Consider the following 18,485-nt stretch of genomic DNA (forward strand, 5'->3'; position numbering starts at 1 on the left):
ATGAAACCTTACGTAACTCTTACTTCTAAATTTAGATCATTTCAAAACTGCAGTGCCAGAGAATGTTCTTTTTTTTCTTGTGACTCACAGCAAAAACAAAGGTAAGGGACAGTGAATGGAAAATTCTTGAAAAATTCTTAAAAAAAAGACATCAAAATTTTGCTGCTTTTCAAAACGACTTATTTATGAGACCACATCCAATGTAAACATTGGCAGATTTAAAACAACTACGGCATAGCTTGGAGGGAGGTAAAGATGAACAAGAGGAAAATTTTAAACATTTTGTAAAATCTAGATGAACTCCTCCGTCCTTATTAATGTTGCTGTACAAACCTATTTCTTGTGACTTCTATGCAAGCAACAGACTTTCGTAAATTGAAAAGGGGAAACTAACATTTGAAGATACACTCAATGCACTGATCTATGTTACTTATAGACAATAAGAAATCATTTGATTTTTCTTTCTTTAATCAAGGAAAAACAAACATTTAGCCTCCTAACATGCTTTTTTGACACAATTTCACTCCCAATGTTCTTAGCACCCAGTCAACTCTGTATTTAGTGCTGTTCTGAACTTTATACACCAAAAAAAATTAAAAATACACAAGTTAGAAACACGTTTTTATTGTCCTTATGTGCTTTGCGTACAGTTTAACCTGTTTCTTGTTGCAAATACTCAGACGCCAAACCTATTGAAATGAAATTTTAAATAATTCTCTTCACGTTGGACGATTTCAGTGGACAATTTTACAAGAATCTAAGTGTTTATCGCCATGCTAGTTTTAACAAGTCTAGCTACTAATTAGAGTATGGCATCTGTTCGATCCGGCTTCAAAGTCGTGTCTTCACGAACGAACCCACTGTTTTCATCCGTCACTGGAGATGAGTGATGCTTCCTCTTTCCGGAGCCAAATTGTCAATGATCCAAAGTTGGATTGTTGCCGGAAAGTTTGAAAGTCGGATTAGAGAGATCATATAAGTTAAAGTAATGTAAGTCACTAATGACCCCACTAGAGAATTGTTTTCTAGAAAACATGGTTGTGAAATGAAATTAAGGCTGAACTAGAATCCCCAATTTTTCAAACAATAATCGAAAGAAAAATATACAAATCTGTCATCTACTTATTAGATGACAGATTTAATAAATCTGTTAATAAATAAGTTAATTTCAAATCATTTCAGCTGACGGAGTTCTAAACTAGTAGAATGAGACATTTCAAGAAGTGCTTTGACAATTATTTACTGGCCTTCAGTTTCCTGGTCACAACAATTCAAATAACATATTGATTACACCTTCAAATATGAATTGTGTCAAACTGAGCACCTGCTAAGATGGATGAGTTGGTTGTTTACGCTTCCTCAGATTTACAGGTAAAATTTAATTTGTATGCTTATCACCGTTTCCTTCGTCAGAAAAGAATATCATTTTATTCATAAATATTTAGTCTCGGAGTTATGGTGTGAGTTAATTAAACAAACACTTCTGCTGTAGTGGAAATCAATTTGGTCTATGTTGTGAACAGTAATTACCAGAAGATAAGCTCATAATTCCCTTGAGTTTCGCGCCAATGGGATCATAGCAACACGCGGGTCAAAAAAGGTTAAAGCCTCACATCGATTCGAAAGGTAATTAACTTGGATGAGCAATGACAAGCTCCTAAACAATGAGTTAGGGAAGTTATCTTACAGAGATGTGCTACAACGAAATCTTTCTTTTTGGCAGACATGTAAATGAAGAGACAGCTCTGAGCTAAAGCCCTGAAGCCAGACTCATCTCAGAAGCAGTGAGAGTTTTCTCTTTTTTTTTTAATGCTGGGATCATCTGTGGAGCTCTGTTCAGTTACATGGGGAATGCTGAGCATTTTTGACCTTCTTTTGTACTGGTTCTCTTTCATACTGAAATCATTAAAGCGGCGCAAGCCGCTTGGGCAATGCCACGCGGTTGCAACAGCTGCGTAACAAGAGCAACGTTTGATTCTTATTTATACACAACCACACTTCGGCAGGTAGTGCGACTGGAAATCCATCGCATGTTTCATTCTCTGTCATTGTGAATTGAACATGTGCCACCTCCAACCTCTTTTTCTCTTGTGGTTTATCATTGAATCCTGTGTAAATAACGGCCCAACGCCAACATGACGATGGTTTTAAGGTTTGTAGAGTAGCCTAAGCACAGCCTGCTGTGATGTTGTTCTGGTTGGAGTCTTTCTAAGGTAGTAAAGGTCTAATTAATTTGGTCTTGGCCCCTCTTAGGCTAATGTTAGCTTCAGCTTCTGGGATCAATTAATCTGAATTTAAAATAAATGAAAGTGCCAACAGAGCTACAGTAGCTCTGATATTAAATAGCCGCCCTATCACACGGGGTCAAACTTTACTGAACTATATCCCCATTGAGGTAATTTATTAATTGGATGAGCAAATGAACAGCTTTTTAAAATAGAAGTTTAAAGATGAAATAATGTAAAGGTATTGCATCCTACTTAAGGTTTTCACAAAGTTCCAGTTTCACCAGGAGAGCAACAACACACAAGAGTGATTCAACAACGGTAAAGCCAGCGTGGCTTCAGGGTTAACTCGTTTATGTCCAGAAAGAGTTAATGGAAACCTCTGAAGAAAATGTGAAAATGTTTCAAGGTCCAATTTTGTTTGCTCTACCACATTTCTTCTCTTGGCTAATTAAGGTTGTTTATTTTCAAAAAGTAAAAAGTAAGGTAAAAGGTAAATAATCAACCCTAAACTGATGCTAGAAAACTGACTGAAATAATTCACCAGGCTGATCATCCAAATGCCAGTTCTTTAAAGAAACCCCAAGAGATCTAAGTTTGGAGATAAAAAAAATTACAAGCTAGCAGAGAACTTCATAAATCATTTTGACAAAACCCATTCTGTATCTCAGTGTGTTTGTGTGTCACACTAGCTGTACGTTTCTGTCTCACTTCATTGCATTAAAAAAAAAAAAAAAAAAAAATCACAGACTCCCGGTAATTAAAAAACTCTTTCGCTTTTTCTGTATCATGGGTGAATTACGCCCTGCTATGAGGTGAGACTTCTATCTCACATATATTGATTTAAACAGGTCTGCCAATCAAGTTGAATAGACCTCGCCATTCTTTCTCATTAACTGCAGGCTTCTTTCGACCAGAAAAGAAAGCATCTATTAACCTCAAGACATCTCCAGAAATATCTTTTTAAATTATGGCCACTCGATTTTCTTTCTCATGTGGGGCTTTTCAAACAGGCAGAAGAAAAATGTTTGCAAAAGTTTGCTGTTGCACAAACTTACAGTGCCTATAAAACATACTTATTCCTTGGAGGTTTTACCCTTTTTTATTTATTTTTTTTTTTTTTACTGTTCTCACTCATTAATAATGATCAACAAATTTTGGCTTATTTGACCAAATATTGTACAAAAACTTCAAAAGCTTTAATATCAAGGTCAAAACGTGTTTCTGCCAAGATAATGACATTTAGATAAAAATATGTAATATAAAATATGTGATTGCATAATTCAAGTCAGTATTTAGTAGATGCACCTTCGACTGCACAGTGGATAGGTCTCACAATACAGCATCGAGCTGCCACTACCGTGCTTCACAGTGCGGATGACGTGTTTGTAATGATGTGCGGTATTTGGTGTCCGCCATTGTACTATATATTTTCTTGCACAGTTACTCGTACTTCAAACAATTTCCTTTAAAAAACAGCTGCATTTTTTATTTGATTTCATTTGTTTGTTACAGCTGAGACAGGAGTGTCCAAATCCACTCCATCCAGCCAATTTTCAATGCGTGCTTACTCCAACTATGAGGGGATGGAGTTGGAGCATAAAATTACAAGATTAAAATCATAATATTATGAGGACAAAGCAATAACATTAAAAGAATAAAGTCAAAATAATATGAGAATACAGCCGTAATAATATACGAGAATGAAGTCATAATATTACAGGAATAAGACTGCAATATTTATTTTCATTCTTACTTCATTTTTGCAATACTATGACATTGTTTTTGTATTATTTCATCTTTATTCTCATACAACTTTATTCCCACAATATTATGGCTTCATCTTCATAATTTATTATTATTTTGTTTTTTTGTATTTCTTAACATGACCCTAATACACCATCGTACACCAGCACACCGGAATCAAATGGCTGAATTCCCTCATAGGCCTGTTCTTTTGATTCAGGTTAGCTGGAGAAGGACGTATCTGAAGGCTTTGGGATGCTAGCGCTAAAGGAGTGGACTTACTGGACTTTGTCGCCCAGTGCTTTGTCGTTCTGTTTCCTGGGATATAAACATGATTTTATGGGATGTCATTTATTTAAATCTCTATTCAAAAAGGGAGCGTCAAATGCGTACTGATCTTCAGAATGCAGAAAGTCAGCGTAAGAAGATGGCTTACTCTCCTCAATGTCCCCATGTCTACAGCCAGATTTAATTAAACAGCTGAAAGCCAACAACAACAAAAAAACAGGAAAAAAATGTCTAAGGGTCTAAATTAGAGAACTGAAGCAAATACTAACATCTAGAGGAGACCAGGTTTCTGTATGTCAAAGAACTGTTTGACATATTTCTGTCCTACTATCTATGGATGTATTGGCTACAGTTCACCATGTTCAGCTCACCTCCCAATGACAAAACCTGAAACTTGTTTACAGACCAGAAGACTAAGATAAAGGCTGAGACCAACGAAAAAAATAGCAGTAATCATCTTCAAAACATAAATCCAGGCACAGCGCGTCTCGCTCTTCCTACTGCTGTAATCAATGACAGACCTTGGACTGTGTGTCATGTGCAGTCATGTCGGGGCTAACTAGTGGACCCATCATCAGTGCTGGCCAATCATTTTGACAGATGTGACTGTGACATTTTGTTTTATAGAGGGAAAGATATTTGGTTACATTGGTTGGTACGGGAGCTGCACAGTGGCGCAGTTGGTAGAGGTGTTGCCTTGCAGCAAGAAGGTCCTGGGTTCGATTCCCGGCCGGGGATCTTTCTGCATACAGTTTGCATGTTCTCCCTGTGCATGGTGGGTTCTCTCCGGGTTCTCCGGCTTCCTCCCACAGTCCAAAAACATGACTGTCAGGTTAATTGGTCTCTCTAAATTCTCTCCTTAGGTGTGAGTGTGTTGTTTGTCTTGTATGTCTTTGTGTTGCCCTGTGACAGACTGGCGACCTGTCCAGGGTGAACCCGGGACGCAGCTGGAGATAGGCACCAGCAACCCTCCCGACCCCATTAGGGAAGAAGGGTGTAAAGAAAATGGATGGATGGATGGTTGATACGGTTTTCCATCTTTGCCGACCTGTGATGCTGCTGGCCTGTTTTACTTTTAAAAGTCTTTAAATTTTTAAAGACTTTGTGTGCTTCTTTATCCAGTGTGTCAATAAATACGTCCCAATTTGTACAAACAACCCTGCTTCAATTTTAACAGCTATCAAGAGTTTAGGCCCCTTTACACAGAATAAAAGCAAGAATGAAACAAAGGTATGAAGAAAGTCTTGAAGCTGTCAGGAACAATGAGTCTTTTGTTGAAGACCTGCTCTGTTGTGTGTTGTCAGCTCCAGCTCCAGGACAAAGGCACTGTCTGCAGATATCATCATTTCATTCAACCTATCTATTGAAATTCACAAGCTTCTAGACTCGCGTAGAGATGGGAACATGCTTCTTGAGAATAATATACAGGGCGGTCATTGTTTAACACAATGTCTTTTTTTTTTTTTTTCAAAAATAAATTCTCTGTCGAATTAGACGAACATCTGACTAGTCAGAGACAGATAGGCAGTACATTATAGTACCAGAAGTATCAGAAGAAAATCTGAAAATACAGCACCTATAAAAAGCATTCACTCTCTTATTTTTTATGTATTCATCATCAAAATTTGGCTGTTTAGACAAAAAAAAAATATAAATACAACAAAAAACCTTTAACGTCAAACTGAATACCAATTTCTACAACATAATGTTTAACAGTAATTATTGAGAAGCATATGTCACGAGATGGACTCAAAAAAAAAAAATCTCAGTTCAGTTAAATCCATAATGAAGAAGAAATATAGAAGAAGAAATATATATATATATATATATATATATATATATATATATATATATATATATATATAAATCACTGTAAAAGCATTTAAAATTTTTTTTTTTTTGACAGAATCACATATATGTTTCTAAGCAGGAGTTTGGCAGGCCATATTTTGTTCCCCATCTGGTGTGCAATTGTTTGTGGAGCTGCTTACTCCCGGTGGAGAACTCTGACAGGTGCCTTTCCATATCTGCCAATGAACCCGTCAGCAAACAAAGGTTGAGCTGGCTTGTAGGAGAGAACAGCTGGTGAGTGCCAATATACCGGCTCAGTGAACTGCCGAGACCTCTGTGGCTCAGCCCCTCCAGGACATCCATACAGCTTGAGGTCTTAATCTGAAATCTGGTCTAAATACCGCCAGCACCTGTGTTTCTAAATTGGGCAAAAGGCACAGTTACAGGCCAAAAGATTTGGCTCCAGCTTACACATGATCAAATTTTGGTGGGAAATATGGAGCAATAATTTTGGACAAATTAGAGAACAAGGTAAATTTGTTCATTAGGAGATCTTGGGGGGTTAAATCAAGAAGTTAGTTAAATAAAACTGTCTCTGTGCCAGAACGTGGAGGAAGTATAATGAGAGTTATTTCCACAATTTTTAAGCTGCTTCAGGCAACTTAGCACTGATTATTTCCACTTCAGCTTGACTTGCTGTAATTTTCCAGTGGGTCTCTACAGACTCTTAAGTGTTACTCTGCAAGGCTCCAACACTTTTCAGGCCATTACGTTGACTCAATTAGTTCTAACATAGCAAAATGTTTTGCCTTTGTTTGTTTTTGCTTGGATCTTTTAATATTTCCCTGATATTGTGTTCAATTACTATGTGTTTTGCCTGAAGAATGACATGCCTGTGATGGTGGTCAGTCTTCCAGGTACTTTTTTGATAAATTCACAGAAGGCTTTTTTTCTGGCCTCTCTACAAAGGCATAATTGGATTGGTCACATTCTGAATTGAAGATTGTTCTTTTGCATGGTTCTCTCATCTCCACAAAGGATCATGGTTATAGCGACCGAGGACTTAACTTGGTGATCTTTTTGTCAATTTACATATTTTCTTTACAGCTTAACTCTAGAAAGACGGCTTTGGACTTCTTAAATGGCTCCCTCAACATATTTTATTACATTCATTGCAAAATACCAACTTTTTATTGAACCAAAATTTAATCACTGACACTAAAAAAATAGCTGTTTTAAATACCGATAATATTCACATTTAAAAAATTCACAAAAAAGAAGGAACCCCCCCCCCCAACAAATTAGATAATTTTACGTTGAATACTTTTCGTCTAGCTGTTTATGACGTTACAATTGTTAATAATTGACAATCCGATTTATTTAAAAAAAAGTTGACACTCTTCAAAATGGGAAAGACCATAAACATGTCTTTCAGGTGAGGCACATGGGTGTTGATCTTAAAAAGTAGAAAGATGACCAAAACAGTTGCTGTTCTTTAAAATTATGCACTGTAGGATAATTAAAAAAAATAAAGAACGGGGTCTGTGACAGACAAGGCTGGACAGGAATCCAAGCAATAAAATAAAGTTTAGTTCAGTTTTGCACATCTGTGCAGAAATAAATGCAAAATTGTTGGATGCTAATTTGTTTGTAACTGTGCGGTGAGAAGTTGTTGCGTTGAGTGTCTTGTACCATGCCGAAGGTTTAGACAAGTATGACTCATAGATTAACAGCTATTCCAGCAACATCATTATTTAGGTTTCTTTCCAAGACACACCATCAGCCATTGGAGATTGTGTGGACAAGTGATTGCCATAGTTACCATACAGGATATGTTGTGCACGCATCATAGAGACTATTTAAAGAAATTGGGTGTAAAAGAAGAGAGAGTGAACATTGGCAACAAATTGTCATATTAATTGTCAATTGATGATACTTTTTTCATTAACCGTATATTTTTTAAATAGAGAACTCTCAGAGATGTTGCTTCATATCAAAGTGAAGTTGTGTGTGTTTGACCATCAAGCAGTTTCTTACAAATGACCGAAATTTTTAAAAACTTTAAATGCTGGAAGGGAACATTTTCCTGATGAAAGCAGTTGGTATTAACAAAACACTAAAGATCCCAGCCATTAAACCAAAAACAATTAATTAAATGACGCTGAAACTCTTTAGTTAAACTGTGTGGAACTTTAGCCCTGAGGTAAAGACTGAGATTTTTTTCTACTGTGGATACATTCTCTAACTCTTGTTCATCATTGATACAGTATCTTGATAAAAAATTGACAACTACTTATGCTGAATTTTTCAAACCTGGCATTTGCAGAGGAAACTGCTAAAACTAACACTGCACATCAACCTGAATGCACCAATTCCAACAACAAGCATGCCTATGTCATACGTATTTGTGCGACGCTACTTTTCAGGTAACTGATTTTGATGGGAATATTCTGAGAACCATGCATTCTTTATTTTTTACTCCACAGCTCTGTGTTTGACTTTCACATAACACCCCAATTAAAATATTTTATAGAAATTAAAACATGTGTTTGTAGAGAGAAAACTACTTTTGCAAGTGTATGCCAATATTGATTTTGTTAGATGTATTTTCTAACATGGCATCAACCTAAAATAATGTCTTTTCTTCAACATCCAAACTAAACCACACTAGATTACTATAAAATATAACCTTGTGCAATTTAAATGCGTGCTACAGCCTTTAGTCTTCAACACTTCCTTTTTCTCCTCCCTGAAAGCCTGCACCCACAGCAAGCACTCAAATTATACAAAACCAACAGGCAAACTGCCAAGGTTCATCAGTTCTCAATCCATATGGAGCTTCTAGCCAAGGTATGCAAACCTGTAATGCCACATAAAAGCCGCAGGAGTCTGGGGACCTGGAAAAAGAGATGAGGGAGAAGGAAGTAGGACATGCAACAAAAGGGTAAAATAAGCCTAGAAAATTCCCTGAGGGGGGGAGGACTCTGAAGGTATCGTCGCTCAAACAGTTACCACACACAAACCAGCACACACAATGGCTATTGTGATCCATTAGGGGGACGATAAGAGGGATGTGGATGTGGGAGGACCATAGATCTGGATGCAAATTCTGGTTCCTGACAGAATGAGAGGAGTATTCTTCAGAGGAAAGCCTGCTGCTCGGTCTGCTCCACGGTAAAATAGGAGGGCTGGTAAACAAGAATTTAAATGACTCCGAATTCGCCTGCATGACATTTCTGCTCCGCGAGATTAATATGGAAGGAGATTACAGGCCCCTCGATGGGGCCGCACAAATGAAACAAAACCCAGGAAGATTATTAGGAGGCTGACAGCTGATGTCAAACAAGAGAGAGCTGAAGACGGCTGTAGAGAAATTAATATTTGATAGGTTTCGATCAGAGACAAGTTTGGATCTTGATGTGGTTGACTTTATAGACGACACTGGTACGGTCGTGTTCTGAAAGTATCTGGTGATTATTAGTCTAGTGCAATGCTGAGATGAATTGACACTGTATCCTGAAGGGTTATTCTATTAAGTAATTTATGCAAGACAACCCACAGTGGCTAAATCAATTGTTCTGTAACTTAAATGGCAACGCAAGAGAGAACTAACACGGCAACAAGAATCTACACTGCCTGTTAATACCCCTTAAATTTTCATGCCGTTTCCATTTTCTTGTTACAAATACAAATATATTTGTATTTTAGTGGTATTTTATATGACAGACCAACTCAAAGTACCGTGATGACTGCTGGGAGAGAAAGAATAAATAAAATTACTTATATAGGATGATGACACATTATATGAAATAAATTGCAAAGACCTTGGCTTTGGTCTTATCCAATCCACTGGAGCTCCGGTTGCATGTTTAGAGCCACTGGGCTGCTGCAAGAATAAACGTCTACCAAGCATTAAAAGGCTCCCACATACTCGGGGGTACTTCATTCTGCGGAGGTCCGCACATACACGCAGCGGACTCAAATCAGACGTCTGCCGGACACATACATGCAAAATGTCAATTATTATACATAAATTCCATGTACACACTGTGCTGCTCTGTTGGAAACAGTGTTCAAATCGAACAACTTTGTGCAACACCGAGCTGATAAGGTCAAGACGTGGCACAATCAGTCACAAGCGTAACTGGGACTCTGTGCCACACTGACAGGTGTTGCAGTGGCTTCTCTGGTGGTGAAGAACTACAACAAATGTTCTAGTATCCATTCAGATTGTGGGGAAAAAAAGAAATCCTGCTGCAAGAAATGTCGGCAATCTGTTTACTCGACTATGAAATCTCAATCGTCCGTGTGACTCAGAATATGAAGATTACAGCGGAGGATGTGAGTCTCAACATAAACGCTGACTGGCTTCTCTGTCCCCGTTAAAGAAAAATATTTCAACAGCATGAAATGTTGATTCAGTGTTTGCCTGCGCCACCACTGCAGTGATGGTAAATTTCTAACAAACCTCTGGCTCAGACATTCCCAGAGATTAAACTGAGATTACACAACACCTGAATGGAGTCTAGTTGCCCATTGGGTTAAGTTTGAAGGCAATAAGTTGCAATTTTATTCAATTGTATCAAAGCAAGAGTAAATATACAAAACTTCTTTGTATCATAAAGTGATCAGAAAAAGCTATGAACATTTTTTTTTTCTTTTACTAAACATCAATATCATGAAATAAAACTAAATTCTGTAGTTTTGAAATTATGTTGTATTCCAGCATGTTGATGCAGACTGACAGGCAGGCGGGATCAAACGAATGTGGATTGGCAGGTGAATTTAATTTGCACGTCTTCTCCCCTCATTTAATACCGAGTGCCGATTTTGATCTGACAGACACACCAGATATCACTGGCAGCTCCACCCCCCATCCAAAACCTGCCGAGGGGGGGTGCGGCTTTCATCACTTTCATCATATTGCTGAGGCAGGCCTTGCGTTTCTTTAGATAACCCAAAACAGATGACGTCCCAGAACTGGGTAACCTGTTTGTTTTCTCTTTTTCGGTCCCCTGAGGTTCAGTATGTATGAGGGAACTCGGCATACTTGCTAAATCGTCACCACATGAAAGCAGCAACCTTCTCTGAAGATATGCTCCCAAGTCGGGTCACTGAAATATTCTCATCAGATTCTTGACATTTGATGAGTGTGACTAGATGGTGAGATGTGGTGATGTCAAACTCCGTCTAAATATTGTCGAAGGTCATTGAGCTCTGCAGCAGCATTCCAGTGTCTTTGCATTGTCACTGTCAGAGAGGGAACTCATTGCTTTTTGTTTGCAGAGTGCGAATCATTTCTCCACTTTGTGAAAGCCAGAATACACACTGTAATTCAGTGATTTAAAAAACATTTCCACTAGACAAGATTTTCTGAGAATGAAGTGATAATTCAGCTGCTGTTTCAAACACCTGGGCAAAAGGATTATCAACAACAGGTCGTTAAATAACGAACGACATTCATCCCTAGCAGTTTATTTAACAAGAATAGATGCTCATTCTTCAAGTGCTGATAGCATCTGACTCACTGTCAGACTATCGATTACCTTTATCCAAATTTCATTAAAAGGCCTACATATCAAAAACACGCAAGTTCGGTCAACCAGCCTATAGTGTCCTTAAGTATAAATGTGTGACAAATTAACTATGTATGACACTTATTTGTGTCAGTGTAAATAAAAAAATTTAATTTTAGCTGCTGGGAGCTTAACGCTGCCATTTGATGGAAAGTGTTTGCAGAGTACTTTTCTGGCACATATATTGATTTGAACAAACAAAACCCACAAGTGAGATTATGTTTAAGTTGTTTTTTTTCTTAAAACAAAACAAAACAAAACAAAAAAAAATAATAATCTTCTGGGAAATGAGCTGCTGAATTAGCTTTTCCTCTCACATGCAGCGAAAAAATATTTTTCTTGACATTTTCTTCCATGCCACTCTTACCTTGTTTTGTATAATTGCAGCACCTCACCTGTTTGGATCATAATCACGGCAGGTAAGGGGCCCGTCCAAAGAGGCAGAGTTGTTGTGAGAGTGGTGAGGTTTATAAATATTATATTCTGAGTCGGACTAAAACTGGGAAAACGTCACATTCGGGATGCAAACTTTCAACATGCATTTGAAAATAGACAAAATGTGTGTCAGCTTGATGCACTGTTTAAAATACTATATGCTGATGTGTCACTTGTGTTTGGCAATATTGTTATTAAATGCAAACATCTCCATCCTGACGTTAATGTTGTGTCTGACAATCCTTCAGTGCTTCTGAGGACTGATTATACAGTGTATCGCAAAAGTGAGTACACTCCTCATATTTCCATGAAAAGATATACTTAAATATCTGCAGAAATGTATGTATGTTATTATTACATCTATGTGCTTCTGAACGCTTTTCCAGTGACTGCTACATATACACGGTTCCATTCTTCGTTTATTTCTTCAGCTATTATCTAATCTTACGTGAATATGTTTGTGAGCTGGACTGGGACTGATGGCATCAGACACTCTGGGCAAGCTTGTCAATACTGCTGCACACGGGAGATAAAACACATTGGTCATATTTGTGTGAAATATTAGTTTCTTTGTTATGTTCATTTAATCCATCTAATATTTTATTTCAACAATATGAGCGCACTTGAATGGCCAGCAGGTCGACGTGTCTTTTGAATCGTCCAAAGAAATATTACCTAAGCTATTCAGCGTGCACTCTTCAATGCAATCTAATTTACAATGTGCCCACAAGACCCTTCTTTTGTAATATGAGGTGAGAGTCTGCATATGTGAGGGACAGATGGAGGACCATGCAATAGGAAAGGAAAGGATATTGAACAGGGCTACTATTCATATGCACTTGTGCAAAGAGGCGCGGTGGTTTTATCAAGTAATAAAAGCGGCACAGACAGAAAAGCCACTCGGTCCAAAAAAAAAAAAAAATGTGATAAAACACTCATGTTATAAACACACAGTGACAAAATCCTTTGTGGAAGCCAGGTTAGCGCCCCAATCTTTTTATATATATATATATATATATATATATATATATATATATATATATATATATATATATATATATATATATATATATATATACGAAAGGAAAGCTCAACTTCTTTGCTTCCAAAAATAGCACCAGGACTGAGATTTTCCTTCAGCACTGTGAAAACCATGACACAAGTGTAGGTGAAATGACTCCCAAACTCCATATAAAAGAATAAATTTCCTGCCTGGGAAATAAAAGCTAAACAGCTGTCATAAATCAAAACAATGTATATTTGACCTCCTTGCCAGTTTTCACGAATGGCTGTCAGTCCCCATCATTAAAAACCTGATTGCCCCAGGTAGAAATTAACTGATTGCAGCCCTCTGACTCAACCTGAAATGAGCCGCACGCTGCATTTCCATACACATGCTGCAGTGTTGACTCTGAGTGCACAAAGATAGTCTTAATCTATGTGAAAGAGTATTTTCTTTTCGATATTCTGTGGCACTGTTTATCACTATTCTTTGTTAGCGGACGTTTGTCTCACCTTCACCTCCTATGCTTCTTTGGCAGTTCATTTGTTTGCTCCCACTGTTTGAGATCATTCACTTTTTCTCTATCTTAGAAATGTTCCGACTGCTGCTGTCAGCAGAAATAAATTTGAAACATCGAGTCACCCGACAACAAACATTTGCTCCATTCCCCCCCAATTTATTCATTGTAACAACATACTTTTGTAGCATTTCTTTCTTTTTTTCCTCCCCCAGAAAACAGCTTCCTTTGTTCAATAACCAAACTCTAATGTTAAGTCCTTGGATGCTGCTGAGGACCCTGGGCGTATCTGAGAGAATAAGTCCTAAATGATCCCAGCCCAGCTGATTATGTAATCGGCGAAAATCAATTGTGTTGACACATTGCAAAAACAAACGTCTATAGAAACAACTTCTCTCCACTTATTCTAAAAAAAACGTGCTTACCTATTAAACAACACTCTTAGCTCTCTATCTTGTTTAATTTTACAGCAGCCCACGGTGGAGGCAGCCACTTCTGAGGCTCATGCGATCAAACATGGGGTTTTATAGCATTAAAGCATCAAATGAGCGAAAAAGAACATCTTATATTTGCAGATATATTATTTACACCATTCTTCTCTCAACCTGTAAAATATTCTCTCAGAGGGTGCTTGCAACAGAAGTTCAACCTTGATCCACACTCATAAATAAAGACACTGTACGCAGTCGATACAACGCAACATATTTATAAAAAAAAAATAAAAAAAACTCGTGCAACGCGTGTCTTGTTCGGAGTCTGTAATGTTCGGCAATCTCAGGTGTCTCCAGAAGTCAGATGAAGTCGATGCAGATGTCAGTTATGTAACAATGATGAAATAGAGCCATAATATCCGGCTTTGTAAATAACAAGGGGGTAGTACTGAGTGTTACCTTGACTGCTGATTGGGTTTGTAAGCTCTGATTTTTTTAACATGCTATTCACGGCGTATACGTTTGGCATATGGCAGGACGCATGATTTAGGATAGTCATGAAGGCTAATTGTTGTTTTCCTTCTCCTAAAAGCGCTCACCTGCACAGAAATTGCACGGTTTTAGCACAATTAAAATAAATCTATTCTGTAATCGCTCCTTCACAAATCCACCAAAACATAATGGACACAGAATAAATTTTAATTGATTACAGCAGCAGATGCTCATACATTTTTTACTTCATTAGATGTATTTGCAGTTTGAGCGCTTAACTCTCCAGCTGCTTGTGCAGCAAAGACTACATACACTTAAGAAGGTTTAAGTTTTATGAAAACATAGCAGTCTTCTTCAATCAAAAGGAGCACAAGACGCTAGTTATGTATGGTGAGAATTACGCCAAAAATCCTTTCAAAACAGGCTGCGTTTCAATAGTTTACAATGAGTTAAACATCATCATCACCATCCTAACGAGTAACTTGAATATGAATTTCTGTGCAAGCTGCCATTGCATAAAGATCACGAACCAATCCACAGGAGAGACATTTCTGCTGCCAGTCTGCTGCAGAATGCAGATAGGATATTCAAAAATAACGATCAGGATGACAGTGATGCATGGCATAATCACTATCAGGGAAATCTGTGCATTTTTCCGCTGAATATCTTTTCCCCACTGCTCCATTTCCTGATTTATTTTATTTTATTTATTTATTTATAAGACTACCGCATAGAAATGAAAACTAATAGCAGTATTTAGCAGCGGCCCCTCTGTGGCACGTATGTGGCGTCACATTTAGTCAAAGTGACACTTTCCGGGCCACGGCATTGTCACCCTTTGGGGGAAAAAAAGGAGTCAGTGCAAAGGTGGAGGGAGTTGCACAGCATGCTGTGTTGTAGTAATCTGACCCATTTTTATGTCTCGTTGTGGATGACAGCAACGCCCAAGGACAATTTGTTTTGGGTTATCAGGTTAGTAGCTGATCATTTTTCAACACTGCGACCGCAGCACTGTGTTGAACACAGACTTCCTCGTTATTTTTTTAAAACGCCTTTTAAAAAAAATGTCTGCAGGTTTATGAAGATCTTTTACAGGGCATAAAGTAGATATTTTAGACATAGCTATAAAACTTATAAACACATACTTTTCATTCCTTCAATCCTTTTCAACCACTTCATTGTTGATTGTTGCACAAGTTGTTGGGCTCAGATGTTAAAAGAGTCTCTGGGCATGGCCTTATTAAATCACTGGCAGTCAATAACTTCAGTCACATCAGTTTTACTTTTGATGAAAGACCAAAGCCGTTACTCTGAGAGCGTACAGCCTCTCCTTCGCTGTAGGTTTTCATCATGAGGATCAGTGTCGTCAAACGGTCTACGGAGCACTATGAAATCAGAAAGCCTGCACAGATTATTCTAACCTACTGTCATAAACTACCAGGTTGAGGTTCATCTTCAAGGTCAGTCGCGATATAAAAAAAAAAAAACTGCACTGTGCAGATGGGAGCATTTTCAACTATGCTCTTATATCCCCTCTGTGGATAATTTCTTCGCCAAGCACACCGTCTCTTGTTTTCTGAAAAACAGACCGCCGTTTTTGGCGGATGAAATCCCCATCCTTTTGTAAAGCCACTAATGAAACTTCAAAAGAGCTAGAGTTATAAAACCAAATGCACACCATAATGGTAGCAAAAGGTAAATGCATTAATAGCTAAAAGGGAGGCCGTGTTACATAAGGAGAAGAGCTGATTGAAGCGATGCGTTGTTAAGCTTTGATGTGTGCTCTTCCCCATCGGTTTTCAAGCGCAGCGCAACATAATATTGGCCTTACTGTTTTCACACCAGAAAGGAATTGGGAGCATTCACGGGATCTAAAGGTACAAGAGAGATGGTTGCACGATAACTGCATTTCAGGAGGATGAAACAGGGTAAAATAGGTCACACATACCCTTTGAAGCTTTTTTGTCTCAACAAAACCCTTTAACATCATTGAGCAACGCCTTAAAAAATGGATTTCCCCCTTTATGAGTTTTTCCTGTTTTACTGCCCCTGCCCAAATGTTCATAATGTTCACCAAGAACCCGATAGCATCAAAAATAGACAACCTGAGTAAATGTTAAAATTGGTTTTGAAAAACATGAAATGATCAATTAAGAAAAACAGACCACATCGGATCAGGAATGCCCTATATGAAAAGTAATTGTCCTCTAAACCTTATGACTGGATGTGCCAGCCTTGTTAGCCATAAGGTTTATCCTACGTTGCCGTTTATCCTACTTTAAATAATTGTTTTAACTCAGACACAAAACCCTCTTTTCTTTTTTAGTCATCGATTGATGGACTCAGTGGTGTTTCTCATTTTGCTTCTAAATAACTCAAAGTCAGAAATTTGCCATTTCACTTGAAATTTTCAGTTGGAGAACATCCTTCATGGCTCCATCAATCTGGTCAAATTCTCCAGGTCCTGAAGGAGCAAAACAAGCCCAAACCACCACTACAAAATATTTTATTTATTTAGAAACTCAATGTTAACTTTTTATCCAATGCAACAGTATGCACATTTTCCCAATCGTTACGGTTTTGTCTTTTCACGAGTTTCATGGATCATTAAGATGCCATTAAGTAAATGCGAGATGCGTCTTTGTCCACCACTTTGGTCAACAGTGCCTTTTGCCTTGGAATTTTCCCATAGATGAAGTTTGAGGATCATGATTACTGGCCGTAGTCATCAATTTTGCCCAATGTTAAACTTCGTCAGATGATCCGAAACAAAAAAAAAAAAAGAGATGTACAAGAAAACTTTTTGAAGTAGACAAAGATATGTCTTCTGCACCTTTTTTTATTTTGTAGCAAAAATGAAGAAGCAGAGGCAGAGGGAAAGATCTAAATCTAAGTGAAGTGTGATTTCTAATTTCAAGACCTCCCCATGGATTTATTTGGACATGAAGGTAATCTGAAAGAAGCCCTCATATATTTCTGACATTTGGCAACAAGTGGCAAACACCAGTCAATGCACCGACTGTCAAGTACTTATTAATTCTGAATCTGAAAGCGGAAACGGACCCTGAATAATAATAACAAGTTATTTCAGACACAGACTCTGACCCGTGACTTGTGAGGAAGGAACAGCAAAACTTACCAAGAATTTTAATAGGATTCAAAGAGAGAATAAAATCCACAAAGGTTACAGAAAGAAGACATTTGCATGTGAGGGAGCTTGAATTGTTTGCAAGAGGCAATAGTCTGCTGTAGTTTTTGGTTCAAAAATGATTGGAGAATATAAGCGTCTTAATCAGAGATCTGATGATTGCTATTATTTACACTTTTAAGCAAAGTGTGACTGAATGAAGCATAAAACCAGCCGTACAAACCAATATTTGCATGAGAAATTAATTCTCTTATAGGGCTACCAGGACTGCAGCAAGATTTAAGATTCCTCTAATATTTTAATGTACAAGGACCAATTTGGGTCCTTACTAAGAACCCAGGATTAGTTATTAATCACTGATTTCAGTATTAACATAGATTTTTTTAACATATGTTGCCACCATATTAAGGAAAAGTAAAATCAAAATGGAAAACTTCCAAAAATTCGATATTCATCCAGAAATCTCCACATGTGTTCAAAACCTCAGAATATAAAGACGGTGTACCTTCATTTTCAGCATGCAGTTTCAGCATGCAGTTTTCCCCCCTTTAAATATTGCAGTTTTATAGTTTTTTTTTATTTTTTTTTATTTCTAATTATGTTCTAAAATATTGACATGCATTCCCCCAGTGCTCTTGGCTGAGGTGGAAACAAAACACACTAAACACTTGGCGCGGCGAGAAAATGTGCCAAATGTTTCTTAGAAACAATAAGAGATTTCAGCCAATTATGACACACAAACACACTCTGCAGAGAGTTTGAATACACAGAGCCCTGATGAAACCCAGAGTGAGACAACAGAGGATTAGACTTCTCAACCAAGCTCTGAAAGT

General features: G+C 37.7%; 1 protein-coding gene across 2 annotated transcripts in view; it reads left to right on the forward strand.

The window, feature by feature from the left end:
* Positions 1 to 18,485, forward strand: part of LOC122835260 (glucoside xylosyltransferase 1-like) — a 64,217-nt gene that overhangs the window by 25,629 nt on the left and 20,103 nt on the right. The window lies entirely within an intron of this gene.

Source organism: Gambusia affinis, linkage group LG08 (genome assembly GCF_019740435.1).
Source record: "Gambusia affinis linkage group LG08, SWU_Gaff_1.0, whole genome shotgun sequence".
Lineage (NCBI taxonomy): Eukaryota > Metazoa > Chordata > Actinopteri > Cyprinodontiformes > Poeciliidae > Gambusia > Gambusia affinis.